Source organism: Equus caballus, chromosome 25 (assembly GCF_041296265.1).
Source record: "Equus caballus isolate H_3958 breed thoroughbred chromosome 25, TB-T2T, whole genome shotgun sequence".
In the NCBI taxonomy this organism is placed as follows: domain Eukaryota; kingdom Metazoa; phylum Chordata; class Mammalia; order Perissodactyla; family Equidae; genus Equus; species Equus caballus.
Window position 1 is genome coordinate 12,446,051 of NC_091708.1, and position 22,110 is coordinate 12,468,160.

The 22,110-nt window shown below is 42.8% G+C and overlaps 3 pseudogenes; 1 reads left to right on the forward strand and 2 right to left on the reverse strand.

The window, feature by feature from the left end:
* OR13C27P (olfactory receptor family 13 subfamily C member 27, pseudogene) lies at window positions 3,134-4,079 on the reverse strand (annotated as a pseudogene).
* LOC119645425 (olfactory receptor family 13 subfamily C member 27, pseudogene) lies at window positions 3,136-4,082 on the forward strand (annotated as a pseudogene).
* On the reverse strand, window positions 14,444-15,402 carry OR13C15P (olfactory receptor family 13 subfamily C member 15, pseudogene; annotated as a pseudogene).

Genomic DNA, 22,110 nt, shown 5'->3' on the forward strand with positions numbered 1-22,110 from the left:
TTATACTTGGATATTTGCCAGCTTGTTCTGATGTACAGCTACAATTTTCTGATTTTGTCTACCTATTTGTCTCCTTACTCTGGGCTTTGTAACCCCTTTCTCCATTTTCTGTCTTTCAAGGATGAGGGCCTTCTTGAGTATTTCTCGTAGGGAGGGTCTTGTGGCTATGAACTGTCTTAGCTTTTGTTTATCTGGGGAAATTTTTATTTCTCCATCATATCTGAGGCATATTTTTGGATAGAGTATTCTAGTCTGAAAGATTCTGACTATCAAAAATTTGAATATATTATTCCAGTCTCTCCTAGCCTGTAAGTTTTTTGCTGAGAAATCTGCTCAGAGCCTGATATCGATTCCTTTGTAGGTTATGTTCTTCTGCCTCGCTGCCCTTAGTATTTTTTCTTTGTCATTGACTTTGTTTGCCAGTTTGACTACTATATGCCTTGTCCCAGGTCTTTTTACATTGACATATTTAGGATGTCTGTAGCCTCTTTCACATGGGTTTCCATCTTCTTCACCAAGTTTGGGAAGTTCTCCTCTATTATTTCTTTGAACAAGCTTTCTGCTCCATTCCCCTTCTCTTCTCCCTCTTGAATACGTATAATTCTTATGTTGCATTTCCTAATTGAGTTGGATATTTCTTGGAGACTTTCTTCATTTCTTTTTAGTCTTAGTTCTCTCTCCTACTCTATGTGGAGTGTTTCAATATGTCTACCCTCAATTATGCTGATTTGCTTCTCAATGATATCCACTCGAGTGTTCAAGGAATCCATATTTTGTTTTATCTCATCCGTTATGTCTTTCATCTCCATTATTTCTATTAGTTCTTCTTTATAGTTTCAGTCTCTTGTGAAGTAGTTCCTGAACTCGTTGAATTGTTTCTATACATTCTCTTTTTGATGATAGATGTTTTGAACTATCTGTCATTTAGATTACATATTTTTGTGTCCTCAGGATTGATTTTTGGGTACTTGTCTTTTTCCTTCAGGTCTGGAGATTTAATATAATTTTTGATACTGCTAGAGGGCATGGCTCTGTTCTTTCACATTGTGATTATTTGGTCACTGTTACCACCTATCATCACTGGGGGGGTCAGCTCAGAGCTGCGTATTCTGAGCCCTCTGTGTTCTGCCAGGATCCCAGGTGCTGAAGCCAGGTACTGGGGAGGTGTGGAGAGGTGCACTTTCTTCTGCATGCTCTGCCCTCACTCTCTGCTCTTGTGGGGTGTTGGCTTGATGGAGTTACCCCCGTGATAGCTTTCACATCAGTAGTGGGCTTTCATCTAGGCTGGGAGGGACCTCAGGGATCTTTGATGTTCCTGTGAGGGGACACCACCTCCCCTTCCTTCCCTCTCAGAGGGCATGTGCAATCCTGGGATCACAGTCATTTGGAGAGGGAGTAAAGCTTTCTCTTACCACATTCCACCTCCTCCGAGGGGGCCTCCAGCCTCTCGACCTTCCTAAGTATGGATGTGTGGGTGTCTCAGACATCTTTTGTGTTGTGTGGCTGTTCTCTGTTGGAATATGAATGTCTTTTTCATTGTATCATGGAGGGGAGAGTTCACCAGGAGAGCTCACTCCACCATGATGCTGACTTCACTCTTCATCTCTCATTTTTTATCTTTGGCTACTTTTTGTTTTCTCTCTGCAGATTTGGTTTCTTATTACCTCCCCAGTTCACAGGATCTAACACAATTACCCCATAGCTTCCAAGTTTGCATGTTATGGATCCAGTAACACTCCCTGTGTATTAGTGACAATCTCGAAAACCTAGCAGAAAGAATTTGTTTGGTCTAGGTAGAGTCAGGGTCACACAGCACAAACATGAGTCCTTCATCTTTGTGGATATAGAAGAGGAATGACTGGGGACAATTCCCAGAGAAATGAGATTGTTGGATCATAAGCTAGAAAGCTAACTAAAAAGGTACTGAACTACAAAATCTGCATTGATTCAGTTAAGCGTGATATTGAACTCTGCCTTCAAGTGTCATAAGGTTTCCTCAGAGTAGTTATTCAACATATTTCATTAATAATAAAAATGTTCATTTACTAATTGGGAGGTGATTATTTGCTGGCTACTGTGCATTTTTTATATATATATGCATGCCTCATTTAATTTAATGTCCACAACAACTCCATAGGGTTGGTTTAATTATCTCCATTTTACAAATTAGGAAACCAAGAGTCATCAAGATTAACCAATTTTTCTAACGTGCCTGATGTTACTCAGACAGAATCACCTCCAGGTCAATCTGGCTCCAAAGTCCATGCTCTTAACCACAAGAGTAATTACAAGTAGATTTTTAGCAATTGGTGCCAGTGTCCAATCCAAGTCCTGAAGAGACAAAGGAAACTGAGTTTGACAATTGGGGCTTGGATGGTGCAAACATTGGTTCCAGGAAAAGGAAGCAACTCAGAGTATAAAGTCTACATTGTAGTAATAATTAAATGGATACTGCTACAAATTTTACTCTTGCTTTACAATATCTGAAGTTTGATTAGTGTTGACATAAACTCCTCCTCTGCAAATTAGGGTAAGAATAGATGTGCTTTATGTACAGTGAGAGAAGGAGTTTCCCAAAATTGGCTCAAGGATGTTAAGCAGGCAATAATTAAGCAGGAAACAATGCACTCTTACAGTCAAAGATAGGTTAAATGGTATCATTTGGGATGTCTTCGTGTTGGTAATTTTCCAAAATGGTACATTGGTTTTCAGTTTGGACACCAATTAAGAAGTGACTTTTCCCTGCTGCTGTGCTCCCCATTGCACAGTAGAGCAGAAAATAACATAATTGGCACATACAAATGGGTGATGGTTTGCACATGAACAAAGAAAAGAGTATACATTTTTACAAAGTTTTAATTTTTATTATTTATTTTTTCACAATAAAAATAAACTTTAGTAGTCACTCATCCTTACTTCCAGGTAATTTAACACAACCCCCTCTTCATTCTAAAGATGTGATGCTCCATTGTCATACACTCAGGAAGGCCCATCCTGAAGTGCATGGTTTGGGCAGTTTTGTGATGAAACTAATCTGTGGGACCATCGAGCAAGTCTGTGCTTACCAAGTGGTCATTTCCTAGGGGATCCCCTGTGTGCACAGAACCACAAGATAAACTGCTTCTTCCCACTATCACTGGGAGAAGCATTTCTGAGTCACAAGGTTCTTCACAATGACCTTCACATCCTTGTCCTGAGGCTGTAGATGATGGGTTTGAGCATGAGGGTCAGTACTCCATAACAGACGGAAATGAGTTTGTCTTAAACATCCTGCTCATCTGCCCCCAGGGGGTCCTTTGACTTGGGCTCTGCATAAGTGAATAGGATGGTTCTGTAGAAGACGACCATCACAATGATGTGGGCAAAGCAGTTGGAGAAAGCCTTCCACCAGCGCTCAGCTGTGGTGATCCTTAGGATGGTGGTGAGGTTGAACATGTAGGAGGCAAAGATGAACAGAACTAGGACCCCCAGGAATTTCACATTGGCCACTCCCATACTGAGCACATTGATGGAGATGTCAGCACAGGCCAACTTTAGGACAGCCAGGATCTCACAGGTGAAGTGGTTGATGACATCGGCCCCAGAAGGGTAATTGCACTGCAAGAGAGATCTACACCAAGGAGTTGGCTCCACCAGCGACCCAGGAACTGGCAGCCATGGGCACATAGGCAGCCTTGCTCATGACCATGGCGTATCCAAACAGGTTATAGTTGGCAATGTAGCAATCAAATGTCATCATTCCCATTAGCACAAATTCTATGGCAAAGGAGAGAAACATCTACATGGCACAACTTGAGAAGGAGATGGTTTTCCCGGGAGTGAGGAAGTCACACAGGATGAGAGGGATGTAAAAGGTTGTGTAGCAGATCTCCAGGAAGAAGAGGTGCCCCAGGAAGAAGTACATGGGCATGTGCAAGTGGGAGTCAAGGACAGTCACCAGGATGAGGACCCTGTGGCCCAGTAGGACAACAAGGTACATAAAGTAGGATGAACACAAAGAATGTTATCTCGAGCTTTGGCTGATCTAACAGCCCCAGCAAGACAAATCCTGCCACAATGGATTGGTTGACCACTTCCATTTTAAATTCTCTCTCCTACCCTCAGGAAAACTGAGTACCACAAACACATATTTATAGGTATCAATATGTGAGAATTACAATGAGATGCTTCCAGAAATTATAATTAGATTTACCCTTTGACTCCAATCAAAAGACATAGGATAGCTGATTGGATTTAAAAAAACAAGTCAAGACCCATATATATGCTGCATACAAGAGATGTACTTCAGACCTAAAGAAACTCACAAACTGAAAGTGAAGGGATGAAAAAAGATACTCCATGCAAATGGCAATGAAAAGAAAGCTGAGGTAGCCATACTTATGTCATACAAAATAGACTTTAAAACAAACTGTAACCAGAGATAAAGAAGAGCACTACATAATGATAAAGGGAACAATCCAACAAGAAGATATAACACTTGTGACTATCTATGCACCCAAAATAGGAACCCCCAAATCTATAAAGCAATTCTTAACAGACATAAAAGGTGAAATGCACAGTAATACGATAATAGTAGGGAACTTTAACATTCCACTTAAGCTAATGGATAGATCATCCAAATGGAAGATCAATAAGGAAACATTGACTTAAATGACACATTAGACCAGATGGGCTTAGTAGACATATACAGAACATTCCATTCAAAAATTCACAGAATACACATTCTTTTCAAATCCACATGGAACATTCTCCAGGCTAGATCACATATTAGGTGACAAAACAAGTCTCAATAAATGTAATAAGATTGAAATAATACCAAAGCATCTTTACTGACCACAGAGGTATGATATTAGAAATCAACTACAGGAATAAAATTGGAAAAGCTACAAATAAGTGGATATTAAACAAAATGCTACTGAAAAACGATGGGATCAACAAAGAAATCAAAGGAGAAATCAAAAAATACCTGGAGACAAATGAAAATGCAACATGCCAAAATTTATGGGGTACAGCAAAAGTGGTTCTAAGATGGAATTTTATAACAATACAGGCCGTATTAGGCCTATACAAGAAAAATCTCAAACAAACAATCTAACAGTGCACCTAAAATAACTAGAAAAAGAAGAACAAACAAAGCTCAAAATCAGTAGAAGGAAGGAAATAATAAAAATCAGAGCAGAAAAAAATGAAACAGAGACTAAAAAGACAATAGAAAAAATCAATGAAGCAAAGAGCTTGTTCTTTGAAAAGAATCAAAATTGACAAGCCTTTGGCTAGATTCACTAACAAAAAAAGAGAGTAGACTCAATTAAATGCAATCAGAAATGAAAGAGGAGAAATTACAATGGGCACATCAGAAATACAAAAGATTATAAGAGATTACTATGAAAAGCTATATATCAAGTTGGATACTCTAGAAGAAATGGATAAACTCTTAGAATCATACAACCTTCCAAAACTGAATCAAGAAGAAATAGAGAATTTGAATACACCAATCACCAGTAAGGAGATCAAAACAGTAATCAAAAACCTCTCAAGAAATAAAAGTCCATGGGGCCAGCCCAGTGGCATAGTGGTTAAGTTCTCAGGCTCTGCTTTGGCAGCCTGGGGTTCACAGGTTTGGATCCTGGGCACAGACCTAGCTCTGCTCATCAAGCCATGCTGTGGCAGCATCCCACAGATAATAGAGGAAGATTGGTACAGATATTAGCTCAGAGACAATCTTCCTCAAGCAAAAAGAGGAAGATTGGCAACAGATGTTAGCCCAGGGACAATCATCCTCACAAAAAATAAAAATAAAAGTCTGTGACCAAACAGCTTCCCTGGTGAATTCTACCAAGCGTTCAAAGAAGACTTAATATCTACCCTTCTCAAACTTTTCCAAAAAACTGAAGAGGAAGGGAACCTTCCTAACTCACTCTATGAGGTCAACATTACTCTGAAACCAGACAAGGACAACACAAATAAGGAAAATTACAGGTCAATATCACTGATGAACATCAACGCAAAAATCCTCAACAAAATACTAGCAAATCAAATACATTAAAAAAACATACACTGTGATCAAGTTGGATTTATTCCATGGATGCAGGTGTAGTGCAACATCTGCAAATCAATCAACATGATACACCACATTGACAAAATGAGGAATAAGAACCACATGATCATCTTAATAGATGCAGAGGAAGCATTTGACAAGATGCAGCATCCATTTAAGATAAAATTTCTGGATAAAATGGGTATAGAAGGAAACTATTTCAAAATAATAAAGGCCATATATGACAAACCCACAGCTAATATCATACTCTTGAGAGAAAAGCTAAAAGCTATGCCTCTAAGAACAGGAACCAGAAAAAGATGTCCACTTTCATTACTCTTATTTAACATAGCAATGGAAGTCCCAACCAGAGCAATTAGGAAAGGAAAAGAAATAAAAGGGATCCAGATTGGAAAGGAAGAGATGAAACTGCCACTATTTGCAGATGACATGATTTTATATATAGAAAACCCTAAAGAATCCACTAAAAAACTTTTAGAAATAATAAATGAATATGGTAAAGTTGCAGAATACAAAACCAACATACAAAAATCAGTTGCATTTCTATGCACTAACAAGGAAGTAGCAGAAAGAGAAATTAGGAATACAATCCCATTTACAATTGCAACAAAAAGGATAAAATATCTAGGAGTAAATTTAACCAAAGAGGTGAAAGACCTGTAAACTGAAAACTTTAAAACACTGCTGAAAAAATTGAAAAAGACACAAAGAAATGGAAAGATATTCTGTGCTCTCGGATTGGAAGGATTAACAAAGTTAAAATGTCCATACTTCCTAAAGCAATCTGCAGATTCAACACAATTTCTATCAAAGTTCCAATGACATTTTTCACAGAAATAGAACAAAGAATCCTAAAATTTATATGGAACAACAAAAGATCCTAAAACACCAAAGGAATCCTGACAAAAAAGAACCAACTTGGAGGTATCACAATCCCTGATTTCAAAATATATTACAAACCTATAGTAAACAAAACAGCATGGTACTGGCACAAAAACAGACAAACAAATCAATGGAACAGCAGAGAGAGCCCAGAAATAAACCCACATATCTGTGGACAGCTAATTTTCAACAAGGGAGCCAAGAACATACAATGGAGAATGCAAAGTCTCTTCAATAAATGGTGTTGGGGAAAACTGGAGAGCCACATGCAAAAGAGTGAATGTAGACCATTATCTTACACCATACACAAAAATTAACTCAAACTAGATTAAAGACTTGAATGTAAGACCTGAAATCATAGGCAGTAAGCTCTTTGACATTGATCTTAGCAACATATTTTCAAGTACCATGTTTGACAGTGCAAGGGAAACAATAGAAAAAATAAACAAATGGGACTGCATCAAACTAGAAACCTTCTGCACCTCAAAGGAAAAATATCAACAAAATGAAAGACAACCTAACAATTGGGAGAAGATATTTGCAAACCACATATCTGATAAGTGGTTAATATCCAAAATATATAAAGAACTCATACATCTTAACAACAAGAAAACTAATAAACCAATTAAAAATGGGCAAAAGATCTGAACTTTTTCCCAAAGAAGATATACATATGGCCAAGAGGCACATGAAAAGATGTTCAACATCACTAATTAACTAATTATTATGGAAATGCAAATCAAAACTACAATGAGATATCACCTCATGACTGTCAGAATGGCTATAATTAACAACACAAGAAATAACAAGTGCTGGAGAGGATGTGGAGAAAAGGGAACCCTGTACATTGCTGGTGGGAGTGCAAACTGGTGCAGCCACTACAGAAAACAGTATGGAGATTCCTCAAAAAACTAAGAATAGAACTACCATAAAATCCAGCTATTGTTCTCCTGGGTATTTATCCAAAGAACATGAAAACACAAGCATATAAAGACTTATGCATCCCTATGTTCATTGGGGCATTATTCACAACAGCAAAAATTTGGGAGCAACTTAGATGTCCATCAAGGGACGAATAGATAATGAAGCTGTGGTATATATACACAATGGAATACTACTCAGTCATAAAAAAGATGAAATCAGGAGTGATGTCAGCATCACGGCACAGTGAGCTCTCCCCTTAGACTGTCTCCTCTAAGAAACAATGAAAAGAGCATTCATATACTGACAGAGGACATTCACCCAACACAAAAGATGTCTGAGAGACCCATGCAGCCATATGTCTGAAGGTGGAGGTGCTGGACAACCCGGAGGAAGTGGAAGGAGATAAGGGGATTCTTCTCTCCCTCCCAAACAGCAGTGACCCTAGGACTGTGCACAGCTCTGAGAGGAAATGAGGGAGAGGGTGTCCTCCGTGGAAACACCATTGCTCTCTGAGTTCCCTCACAGCCTGTAGGAAAGTCCCACACAGAGGTAACTAAGCTATCACAAAGGTGTCTTCATCAAGCTAGCAATCCATGGAAGCAGATAGCGAGGGCTAAGCAAGAACACCCTCTGGGATCATGCAGGCAAAAGATAGTGCCCCTCCCCCTTCCCAGTACTCCAGTTCAACCATCAGCCAGAGCACCATACAGATAGAAAAGCAGCCAGTGGCCAGAGTGAGAAAGCTGCAGGTCACAGTGGGCTCAGAATACACATCTCCTGACCCCCAAACATTGGTGGCAGGTGGAAGCTGCAACCAGATATTTTCACTATGCAAAGGCATAAATTCATGTCATCAAGTAGTATGAAAAAATATATTAAATCTCTAGACGAGAAGGAAAATGACAAGTACCCAGAAACCAATCCTGAAGTCACAGAAGTTTATATTCTAAATGACAGAGAATTCAAAATAGCTATCATAAAAAAACTCAATGAGTTACAAAAATACAGACAGACAGTTCAACTAAATCAGGAATTTCTTCACAAGAGAGATTGATACTATAAAGAAGAACCAATCAGAAATGTTGGAGATGATGGGGCCAACCTGGCAGCATAGTGGTTAAGTTTGCACTCTTTGCTTCTGCAGCCCAGGATTCACAGGTTTGGATCCTGGGCACAGTCCTAGACACCACTTATCAAGCCATGATATGGCAGTGTTCCACATATAAAATAGAGGAAGATTGGCACAGATGTTAGCTCAGGGCCAATCTTCCTCATCAAAAAAAATAAATTTTGGAGATGAAAAACACAATGAATGAGTTAAAGAAAAATCTAGCCTCCCTGGACAATAGAGCTGATATTATGGAGGAATAAATCAGCAGTCTTGAGGACAAAAATATAGAAATGCTTCAGATGGAGGAGTGGAGAGAACTAAGTCCAACAACAAATGAAGAATGTCTCCAAGAAATATCCGATTCAATTAGGAAATGCAACATAAGGATTATAGGTATTACAGAGGGAGAAGAGAAGGAGAATGGAGCAGAAAACTTGTTCAAAGAAATAATAGTCAACAACTTCCCAAACCTGGGGAAGGAAGTGAAATAAAAGTGAAATAAGCCAATAGATCTCCTAAATCTGTCAATGCAAAAAAAACCTTCTCCAAGGGATATAGTAGTAAAGCTGGCAAAAGTCAATAACAAAGAAAAAATATTAAAGGCAGCAAGGCAGAAGAAAATAACTTACAAAGGATCCCCTGTCAGGCTTTCAGCAGATTTCTTGGCAGAACCCTTACAGGCTAAGAGAGAGTGGAATGATACATTCAAACTTCTGAAAGACAAAAACATTCAGCCAAGAATACTCTATCCAATGAAAACATCCTTCAGTTATGATGAGGGAATAAAAACTATCCCAGATAAACAAAAGCTAAGGGAGTTCATTGCCATAAGACAACCCCCCCAACAAGAAATCCTTGTACCTGAAAAAAAAGAAAAAGAAAGGGGTTACACAGCCCTGGGCAAGGAGATAAATAGGTAGGCAAAATCAGAAAATTGAAGCTCCTATCAGAACAGATTAGCAAACAATTATAACAGTAAAGATAAAGGGAAGGAAAACACCAAAAATAAATATAATCTCCTCATTTTAACCACAAACTCACAACACAAGATAGAATACATTGGGACAATAATAACTTAGAAGGGGAAGAGGTAAGGGATGGAATTGGCTTAGTCTAAGGAAATAAGAGGCTATCAAAAAATGGACTATCTCATCTATGAGATTTTTTGTACAAACCTAATGTTAACCATTAAACAAATAATTATAACAGAGACAAAAATGATGAATAAGGAGAAAACTAAGAAAACCATCATAGACAACTACCTAGCCAAATTGGTAGTGCAAAATACATGGGACGAGAAAGCAAGGAAATGCAGAAGAACCAGAAAAATGAGTGATAAGATGGTAGCATTAAGTCCTCATATATCAATAACCACTCTAAATGTAAATAGATTGACTTCTCCAATAAAAAGATACAGAGTGGCAGGAAGGATTAAAACTAGACCCAACAAGATTCTGCCTCCAGCAAACATCTCAGCTCCAGTGACAAACACAGGCCCAGAGGGAAAGGATGGAAGACAATACTCCAAGCTAATGGCAAACAAAAGAAAGTAGGTGTTGCAACATCTATAGCAGACAAAGTAGACTTCAGGATAAGATGAGTGAAGAGAGACAAAGAGGGGCATATAATGATCAAAGGGACACTCTACCAAGAAGACATAACACTTATAAATATCTATGCACCCAACACAGGAACCCTAAAGTACATAAAGCAACTATTAACAAACCTAAAATGAGAGATCAACAACAACACAATAACAGCAGAGGACCTCAACACTCCACTCACATCAATGGATAGATCAGACAGAAAGACAACAAGGAAATAGTGGAATTAAATGAAAAGCTAGACCAGTTGGACTTAATAGATATATAGAGAATACTCCATCAAAAAATAGCAGAATATACATTCTTCTCAAGCGCACATGGAACATTCTCAAGGATAGACCATATGTTGGGAAACAAGGCAAGTCTCAATAAATTTAAGAATCTTGAAATCACATCAAGCATCTTTTCCTATCACAATGCTATGAAAGTGAAAATTAATTACAAGAAAAAAGCTGGGAAAGGTTCAAAGCTGTGGAGACTAAACAACATGCCACTGAACAAGAAATGGATCATTGAAGAAATTAAAGGAGAAATCAGAAAATATCTAGAGACAAATAAAAATGAAAACATACCATATCAACTCATATGGGATGCAGCAAAAGTGGTCCTAAGAGGGAAATTCATAGCAATATAGGCCCACCTTAACCTCTCAAATAAGCAATCTTAAACTATACCTAATAGAATTATAAAAAGAAGAACAAACAAAGCCCAAAGTCAGCAGAAGGAGAGAAATAATAAAACTTAGAGCAGAAATAAATGCAATTGAAACAAAAAAGGCAGTAGAAAGGATCAATGAAACAAAGAGCTGGTTCTTTGAAGAGACAAACAAAATTGACAAACCCTTAGCCAGATTCACGAAGGAAAAAAGAGAAGGCATGAATAAATAAAATTAGAAATAAAAGAGGAGAAATTACAATGGATACCACAAAATACAAAGGATTATAAGAGAATACCATGAAAAACTACATGCCAATGAATTGGACAATCTAGAAGAAATGGATAAATTCTTAGACTCCTACAACTTCCCAAAACTGAATCAAGAAGAAATAGAGAATCTGAATAGAGCCCTAACAAGTAAAGACATTGAAACAGTAATCAAAAACCTCCCAAAAAATGAAAGTCCAGGACCACACTGCTTCTCTGGGGAATTCTACCAAACATTCAAAGAATTATTACCTATCCTTCTTAAACTATTCCCCAAAATTGAGGAAGACAGAACACTTACTAACACATTCTACCTCTGATACCAAAGCCAGACAAGAACAACACAAAGAAGGAAAACGACAAGCCAATATTACTGATTAACATAGATGCGAAAATCCTCAAGAAAATATTGACAAACTGAATACAGCAGTACATTAAAAAAGATCATACACTGTGCTCGAGAGGGATTTATTCCAGGGATGCAGGGGTGGGTCAATACCTGCAAATAAATCAGCCTACAGACTGCTCAGGCTTCAGGCTAAACGGGCATGTTTTGGATTTTCTCTTAGGGAAGTCTCACCCATCCCAGCCCTTACTTACACCCTCTGTAGAAGTCTACCAGCCACACAGGCCACATCTCTCTGAGCACAAGGGCAGGGGCTGGCTAAGAGAAAGTTGAAAAGTGATTGGGGAGAGACAGTTGAGTGTCTTATTGAGCACCTGTTACTCAATAACAGGTTACTTTTCTAGGTACTGCAGACAAATATATCTGTACTATCAGGTCCATCTCTAGGCTGTCCGATGCCTAGGAACTCTTACTTTTGGAGGTTCTACCTCACATCACGTCAAAATGCACCTACATCCCACTTTAAGTATAATTTTGTGGTAAATTTGAAATGATTTTTCTTCTTCTGTTATTAAAATTCTTTGGCTTACAAGTGACTCAATTTATAAATCTATGATTTCTCAACAATTAGCACGAAAACTCAGAAGTTCTTGCAAAGTGAAAGTACCTTACTGCAGATTGTTTTAAAAAATGATGCATGAATACGAAAATTTATCCATTACCGAGATTGACATACTGTTCCATTTTGTAGGCATATAAATAAACAACTACAGGTTTCCCCCACTATCTGAAAGTTTCCTTTACACCACTTCACTTTTATGAAAGTCCTACGTTAGTAACTGTTTTCGCTAACTGAAAGAAATCCAGAGAATTTTTGCTTTTGGGAAAATAGCGTTCAGCATTTGTTTTGCAATGAGCTGTTAGAGAGGCTAAGCAGTCAAGTCTACTGTTGTATATCAAGGTTTCCATCTCAGGCACGGCAGCCACAGCAGACAAGGAAACTTGACCTTCGACATCAAGGCAGGCAGACACAGAAGAAGGTGTAGATGTTAGTGACCTGCCTGCCTTGATGGATTCAGACGAGAATGCGATGTTAATGATGACCCTCTTCCTCCCCCTCCAACAGCCCAGTCTCCTGTACTTCCCACCACCCCAACTTCCAATGACAGCCTAAGACCCCAACACCACCACCACCACCACCAACTCTCAGCCTTCCAGCATGCTCGCTGTCTTCCCGATTCTGGTAAGTGACACTATACTGTACATACAATATCTCTACTTTATATAGGCTGTGTATTTATCATATCAATCCTGCTTTTACTATACGTTAGGGTTAATTTAGGCTTTATATGTTATTTGGTATGATTCAGCAGGTTATTTTTTGGGTCTGGGAATGCTCAAAAATTTTTCCCATATAAATTAATGGTCATTGCTTCTTCACTTTACGTCATTTCGGCTTACAAAAGGACTCATAGAACGCTGTACTTTGGGTAGCAGGAGAAACCTGTATTAAGGGTTTTTTTAGGGATTTTTGTTTTGTTTTATAGTTTTGTAGTTAAGAGCCAACAGGTTTTCCAGACCTGAAAGATCTCTGTCCCTGGAGAAAACCCCACAGACCTGACTGCTGGACCCTCATGCCCAGGGTGAAACAGTGCTGCTGACTCTCCACTTAAGAGTAGAGACACTTGTAGAGTAAATATAAGTTAAGATCCATTATAGAAGTGGAAAATGAAGGAATTAACTTAGCAAATTATTTTAGGGAATAATTTTTCTTTGTCGGAACAAAAGGAATTTACCAAGTTACTTTCCTTGGGGGTCAGTGTGCAGGAAACACTGGGAAGGACACACACCAGTAACACACACACACTTCACACATCAGTGCTGAGATTGATGGTTGTTCTCTGTCGCAGGTTGGGTTTCCCAGGAAGTCGACTCTGAGGGGGAAATTTTCACTCAGGACATTTACTGGGGAGTGCTTTTAAGATCAACACCTGTGGGGTGGAGGTGAAGGAAGCAGGACTGGGCATGAGAGAACATGAACTGCCATGGGGAAGCTCTGAAGCTGGCATGGCCCTTTGGAGATGTCCCCATTTGAAGCAAGGAGGACCAGCCCTTTATATTGACACTGACTAATCATTGGGAGTAGGCTGCCTCTGAGAAGGGAATATGACTTTGGGTGATGTAACCCTCTTGGGCCAAGGGCAAGCGAGACTCGGCCAATGCTGTCAGCCACCAACACTCCCAGCAGCTAGCGTAACAAGAACTTCAGCCCTAATTGGAGTGCGGTAGGGTCTGGGCAGCACACCCACCACAGCATCCACTACACACTCTTAACTGATTCTTCTCAAAGTTTAACATGCATATGAATCACCAGGGAGATCTTGTTAAAATGCAGATTCCATTTCAGTAGGTCTAGAATAGACTCCAAGATTCTGCTGGTCCAGTAAGCTCCCGGGTAATGATGACACTGCTGGTCCATGGACTACTCTGTGAGTAGCATGGCTCTAAACTCAATTTTCCCCTCACCTCACATTACTTTGCACTGAGATCCTCAAGTGAATCAGAGTGTGTGGGTCACGAGACATATCCCACTATCACTGAGTGAAGCATTTCTGAGCCACCAGGTTCCTCATACCAGTCTTAACCTGCTTGTTCCTCAGACTATAGATGATGGGGTTAAGCATAGGGATCAGAAGTCCATAGAAGAGGGAAATGAGCTTGTCTGAAAGGTTCTGTTTGTCTGCCCCCAGGGAGTCCTTTGATTTGGGCTTCCCATATGCAAATAGGATGGTCCCACAGAAGATGACCACCACAGTGAGGTGGGCAGAGCAGGTGGACAAGGCCTTTCTCCAGCCCTCAGCTGAGTGGATCCTCAGGATGGTGGTGAAGATGAAGATGTAGGAGACAAATATGAACAGAACAGGGACCCCCCCCAGGAAGATCACATTGGCCACCCCCATACTGATCACATTGATACAGATGTCCGCACAGGCCAACTATAGAACTGACAAGATCTCACAGGTGAAGTGGTTGATGACATTGTTCCCTGCCATTGTCCCCAGAAGGGTAATTGCACTGCAAGAGAGATCAACACCAAGGAGTTGGCTCCACCAGAAACCCAGGAGCTGGCAGCCATGGTCACATAGGCAGTCTTGCTCATGACCATGGGGTATCTAAGGGGATTGCAAATGGCCACATAGCGATCAAATGCCATCAAGCCCAGGAGTATACACTCTGTGGCTCCCATGGAAAAGGAGAGAAACATCTGCACAGAATAGCCTGAGAAGGAGATGGTTTTCCTGGGAGTGAGGAAGCCATCCAGGACCAGAGGTACTGAGGAGGTTGTGTAGCAGATGTCCAGGAAGGAGAGGTTCCCCAGGAAGAAGCACATGGGTGTGTGTAGGCGGCAGTCAAGGATGAGGACCCAATTGCCCAGCAGGATCACCAGGTACCTCAATAGGATAAGCACAGAGAATATTTTTTCTAGTTCTGTGTGGGTAGAGAGGCCCAGCAAGACAAATTCTGTCACAGCAGATTGGTTGGCCACTTCCATTTCAACCTCTCTCTTTCCTCTCTTGAAATACTGAAGGTAGAAAATACGTATTTGTTTTTTTGATGGCTTGTTTGGGTCAGTATATAGGGATCACAGTATGATGTCCCTACAATTGTAAATAAACTGACCCTATGGGATTCAACTATAAAACTAAGTTATCAAAAGCAGGCTGTATATCAGTCAAAAGCATGAAGAGCAGACACTGGAAATCTAATGAAACTTAATAAAATGAGGGACATTTCTCCTTAATCAATAATATTAATATACCCAAAGGAAAATCATATGTCTCCACATGCTGTGTGTCTCCAGCACTTTCCAGGGAAGCGGGGACCTCTGAGTAAGTCTGTCTCTGTCATATAATTGGGGACCACAGGCTGTCACAGCTCAGTGACCCTGACCATGAGGCTCATGTGGCTGAGTCCTCTGTATCTAGATCCTCCTTGCCCAGCAAGTGTCTGCTATAATTTGACTTCCCACACAGATAATCTTATAGGGAGAGCACGTGCTGGCTTAAAAACATAAAGTTTTCTCTTTCACGGTTTTATTTCGTAAAGAGTCTGTGGTTTACACTTCCGTGTTATGTGAGTTTAGTTAGTGTGATAAGTTCATCTGATCTTGATCTTCTTCTCCAAATCACCTGAACAGATTGAATTTCTGGAGCCCGTAAGGTGGAGTGCTCCCCAAAAGTCCCCAGAAATCTGATCTGCAAAGCAGCCTTGTGTGTCACCTCCTGTAACCACACCTGACCTGCCTGCACCTGCTCGGGGACTTGGCCCAAGGAGTAAAATCTTACCTGATGGTCGGAGCCCACTCCTAGCTGACATCCCCAGCCTGGGCTGAGTAGGGCCTTAAGTCACACTCCATCCAGGGCCGTTTAGATGCTTGGCAGACGTCATCGCCTGTAAACTTACTCAGCCTCCCAGAACATCCAAAGCCACACCGTAGATCATCACAGTTTTACTGTCCAGGAGATTAGGAACACCGGATGTCATCAGGCCCAGCCGCAGGGGGCCCCAAACAGCATGGCGCTGACTGTCTAATAGCTGCCCAAGGGCTGGTTAAAAATGCCGATTTCTGCGCCCTACTTTTGCAGATGGTCTTGGGGATCAGTCTTTTGTTTTGTTTTGTTTTTTAAGTAAATGCTCCCCCACGTACTTCTGACGCACACCAGTCTTGGGAATCACTGACCTCTCTGTTTAGAGGTGGAGAACCTGAGGTCAAAAGAGAGGTTTTTGAACTGCACATGGGCCTGAAGATTGTGATTCCGATTGATAATGATACAACGTCCAAAAGAAATTATCTCGAGATATCAGGAATTAAGGGATGGGGATCATTTTTAGAGAAAGGCTCCTTTTGTGTCAGAGAGTGCAGAATTTGAGGTTTGGCAGAATCTTCAGCTATCAACCAACCCAGTCCCCTCCTCTACCCCGCCTGTCACAGAGTCCTCTCTTCAGGCAGTGATCTCTCTGCCTCTGCTTGAACATTTTGAATAACATGGGGGAATCCCGGCCTCCAGTGCTGTCAGGAGGCCTGGGCTCTTAGAGCTCTTCAGGGACCTGGTATCTGCCTTTTTCTAACTTCTCCCTTCCTCGATTGGTCCTAAGTCTGCCTCCGGGGCTCATGCAAAACGGACCTGCTCCCTTGCCACAGCAGCAGCCTTCAGAGCTTTGGATATAGTTGCCTTGCCCCTCAGCTCCATTCCCCCAACCCCCTCCCTACACAGCCCTCTTTGCATCAGCCTCTTTCTTTCCCTCCCAGCTGGTGAAGAGCTGGCCATAGAGGTCACCCGACACTTACCCAGTGTGGGTCCCATCCACGCTGGGTCTTTTGCAAGCAGGAAGAGAGGCCAGGGGAGTGGGGAGGCTGCTAGTTTACAAGGGCCACAAGAAATGACAGTCTCTGGTGTCACCTGCCCATCTGGCTGCTACTAAGCCATAAACAAGTAGGTCATATGGGCCATACCTCTCAGAGCTGCTCTGGCAACACGTGGGTACACACTCTTAACATGGGTACACACTCTTTTGCTGTCTGACTTCCTGATACCCCTAAGTGACCCTGGTGTAGAGGGGTCCAAAGTGCAGCCACAGCTCACAGCTCACAGAAGCTAAAGCTGCTCATAGTGACCTTGCCTGACCTTGGGGCTCAGTGAGACAAGGAGACAAAGGCTGACTCACAAGGCTGAGGCTCAGTCAGGAGCCCCAGCCCAGAGAAGGCTGCAGTCCAGGGTGGGCTGGCAAGCTGTGCCCAGCTGCTGGGCTCACCAGCCTCTGCTCTGTGCTCCGCACAGCTCTCCAGCAGGTCCCATGATGACTCTCACAGGAATTTAGGGCTGGGTTGGTTTGGGGCCAGACCCTATCTCAGAAGCACTTTAAAGTTTCGTGAGAGGTTCAGAGTTTAGACTTCACCCCGTAGACCCAATTAGGCAATGTTGTGAGGTCTACCCAAAGCTCTCCTCTCACTACAAGGAAATCTCATCTTAGGACGTTCTCTGGCCAGGTAATCAGAGTTCTCCTGGGCTTTGATCACAACAGTTGGTCCTTAGAGGCTCTGTCATTGACACTCAAAGAGCCTAGAAGAGAAGAAGAGCTGGGTGTCAGTGAATCAAATATTCCTGGGAACTTCGGGCCAGACAGATTCTCGGCCATCAGAGCATCTCCTCCCTCCACTCGGCCACCCAGCACTTGCTCACTCTCTTTCTCTCTCTTTCTCTCTCCCTCTCTGCTACCAGCCTGCCAATACTCTGAACAATCTCTATGTTACAAACATGTCTTATGTGCCAGGATTTGTGCCAAGTACCAAAGAGTAGGGGTGGGTGGGGGACATGATGACCAGAAACGGGTCTTTGTCTCGAGAGAATGCCCAGCAGAGTGAGATTATCTGGAAGCTGAGGCATGACTGAGAGTGGCACAAAGCCGTCCAGGAGGCTGGGCACAGGACGAGCGTGCAGAACTAGCTCAGGACAAAACAACAAAAATGGAGGAGTGAGCAGCCCTGGGAGATATTTAGAAGGAAGAAATGATAGGATGTAGAGTTAGCTCTGGGATGGGAGATGCAGGAGAGAGAAGAATCAACAACAGCTAAAATACCAGATCTTGAGAACTGGAAGAAAGACATGCATGAAGGAAGGAGGAGAGTCTGTCTGGGCTGGTGGGGGTGGAGTGGCTGCAGGGCTGTTTCTGACATTTCAGTGTACAGTTTCTGTACATCTTTTGTGCATGGCTCCAGGCTGGTTACTGAAAATTAAGAATACAGATATGACTAAGAAATAGTTTCTGTGATTGAGGAGTTTTTGGACATTTGGATTTGTTGCATTTGAGATAGTGGTGACATGGTAATATTAATAAGGGTTTCCACTAATTTACAACTGTTTTCAAAATCTTGTCTTATTTAGTGTGCTCAGAAACCACAGGAGGTAGGTATGAGGGCTACTTGGACGTGAGCAGGTGGAGTGACCCTCCTTCATTGGGCCATAGTACCTTGCATTCATGATGACTACCATCTCTGACCTCTGTCCTCTAAATGCCAGGAGCCACTCCTTCCTTCATGCTTGAATTTCCTCAAGGATTAGGGATGTTGTGGGGTTCATAGAGGAACAGTGATATGGTTGGGCCTTGTGGCTGAACAGGCACTGGAATATCCATCGTGGTCTGAGTGGCTCCTGCTGGCCCCTCTGTAGCACAGCTTGATATCCCTCAACCCCGGGTTCTGCCATGTTGGAGACTCAATCACTCTGGCCTTGCTTCTCTTATTCCAGCTGGGACTAATTACCACCTATTCTTCTCCCTGTGACTCAACTTCAGCTGTCACAGGTCAGGCTTCTTCTCACTGCCTTCTCTCTTTGTGTTACTCTGGTTTTTCCTTCCTCTCCTTCCTTATACCAGCTGCTCACTGTCTCAGTGTTTCAAGTTTAAGCTTCTGAGGGACAGATCTAAGAGGGTTAGTTGGTCATCATCCAGTATAGGCCACCAGACAGCCCGTATGCTGACTGCCCCTGGGGCAGGTGTCTACCTGGTCCAGTCAGATGAGTCCTGGGCTAGGGTGCCTCACGGTACAGAGCGTGCAAACAACGTAAGGAAGCTCCTCAGAAGGAGAGCGTGGGTATGTCCAGTAAGCGAGGCTCCTGGAATGAAGCAGAGAATCGGGCGATACTGTTCATATGATCCAGCATCCACATGTCACAAATTACACACTTGCTTCTCCACTTAGTGCTTGCTGCAGGAGTGGTCTCCCCTCCATGAAGAGGAAAGCTCTGGCCCCTCCCCTTCCATCGAGACAGCTCCCCTCTTGCCCTTGCCCTTCCCTCTTCAGGGAAGTTCTGTCTCTCTGACCTCATCGCCCCTGATCCCAGGCCTGCTTTCATCTCAGCGTGGTGGTGGCTCTTTTCTGCCTTCACAGAGAACGTGTTGTTACTCAGGATTCCTGGCAGAATCTCAGTGTTTTGAGCTGGGTCAGAATCTTCCGACCAGGGATCTGGTCACAGACCTTTGGATTCTGCTGGGTGTCCTGTCCACATTGTCCTCAGGGCACCACAGTAAACGGACACCCCCAGGGAGCGCTGGGGTTGCTGGGATTCAGACCACGCCCTCAGTCACTCCACTCATCTTTGGCAGACTCACATTCACACACACACAAACACTCACACACACGGAATAAGGAGATTTCTGACACACAAAGCTTTGTCTTGGCCAATTAAAACCCAACTATCCCTAGGCTGGTCTGCCTGAGGCTTCTCCAGGCCGTGAGGAGAAATCAGGAGAAACATTTTCAGCAAATCTCAACTCTCCATGCCCCGAGCCCCCCGCCTGCGTTAGTGAGAAGTCAGCCCAGTGCTCTCACATGTGACTGACAGATGAGCAGCGTCAGCATCCCCCGGGGACTAGTTAGTGATGCAGATTCCCAGGCCCCTCCCTGGACCTGCAGAATCAGAATCTTGGGAGGTGGAGCCCAGCCTTCCACGCGTGCTGTCTGTGTACATGTGTTTAATCAGAGTTTTAACAAGTCCTCCAGAGGACTCTGATGTGCTAATGTCTGAGAAGCATTGGTCTACTTAGACCCTTTCTACGACTAGGATCCCAGTTATTTCTTTTAAGGAATCTAAGAGGAGGGAGGGTATATTTCAATGGTTGATCTGAGCAGCTGCCTATAATTCCTCTGCTCTGGAGTCGGCGCCTCTTTCTGTCCCTGCTCACCCCTAACCTCTGATCTTTGACCCTTGACCACACCCCTGCTGACCTCTAGGTCACTGGTCTCTGGGGCCTTTCTCTCTTTCCTGCCAGCAGGAAACTTCCCTCCCATCCTCAAGATCCACTTTCTTAGGGAGTTCTCACAACAGAGCGGATGGGCCCTTGTGGGCAGAGGTCAAGGACACCCAGTCGATATCATGAATTTGCATTTCATGGGGCCTCTGACAGTCTCACATGGTAGTCCAGTTAGAGCTGTGTCTAGAGACAGCACAGCAGTGCCAGCATCTCCAGGGGTCCAGCCACTCTCTCGAAGCGATGAGTCTCCTTCTCAGACATCACCCACCTCTACCTGGATGTTCCTCAAACATACCATGTCCCAAATTGAATTCATCTTCTCCTCTAAAACCAGCAACTAGGTCAATATTCTCTACTTCAGTGGTATACCATCATCCACCCATCATCTGAGCTAGAAATATTGACTCCTCCCTGCTTCCTGCCTGCTATATACAACCAAATCTAATGTTCTATTTTGTATCTACCAACCATTTCTTGAATCGCCCATCTTCATCAGCCCTCAATCACTTCCCCAGTTTTTATCTTCACTTGCTGGAAATGTTTCCCTATCTCTTCAGTTCTTGTCTCCCTGCCCACAATCTTCCCTCCACAGTGTGCCCAGAAGGATCAACCTAAGATGCAAATCCGATCATGTCATACTTTTACTTAAAACCCCTGAGTGCCTCCTCATCCCCTACAGGAGAAAGTCCTGACTCCTTAGGATGCCCCCAAAGTCCAGCACAGATCTGGCCCCTGCCTTCCTCCCCATCAGCAGCACCTGCCCCTTATGCTCCAGCCACACTGCTCTGCGGGTCACTCCCCACCCCTCTGTTCATGCATCCCCTCCTCGCTGGGATGATTCCCACACCCTTTCATCAGGCAAATTGCCGCTCATCCATTCCAGTGGTGTGCTGGTAGAGTTTAACAACTGGATCTCCAGGTTGAAAAAAGCCATGATCTGGAGCATTTGCTGATTTCTGTGGTGTAAACACTCCCACGATGGCCAATTTCAAGCTACCACTGAAGTCATTGAATGGCAGTTGGGAGGTGATGTGCACGACTGGTAAGACAGCTCCAGCACACCAGGGACCAAGGATCACCTCCTCCAGCAGTCTGGCCCCTGTCTCCCTCTGGGCTTTCATGACAGTGCGGGCATTCCCCTGTCCTGGCTTCCTGCCTTGTGTGGTAGTTAACTTCTCATGTGCCTCTCCCTTGCCTGGAGAGGGTGCACTCCGGAAGGCAGAGACCATGGTTACAGTGCACGTTTCTGCCTTCTCTGCAGCACACACTCAATCACCACTTCTGAATAAAGGAATATACCCATTCTCTGCACCCATCCCTGCTCTGGGTCATATTCTGTCATGACTCCCCTGAAGTCCAGGAGCATATGCACAGATGACAGGATGCTGATAGGCCATGACTTATACGGATGCCGAGTAAGGACCGAGAAACAAGACAGCAGATGAGGGCC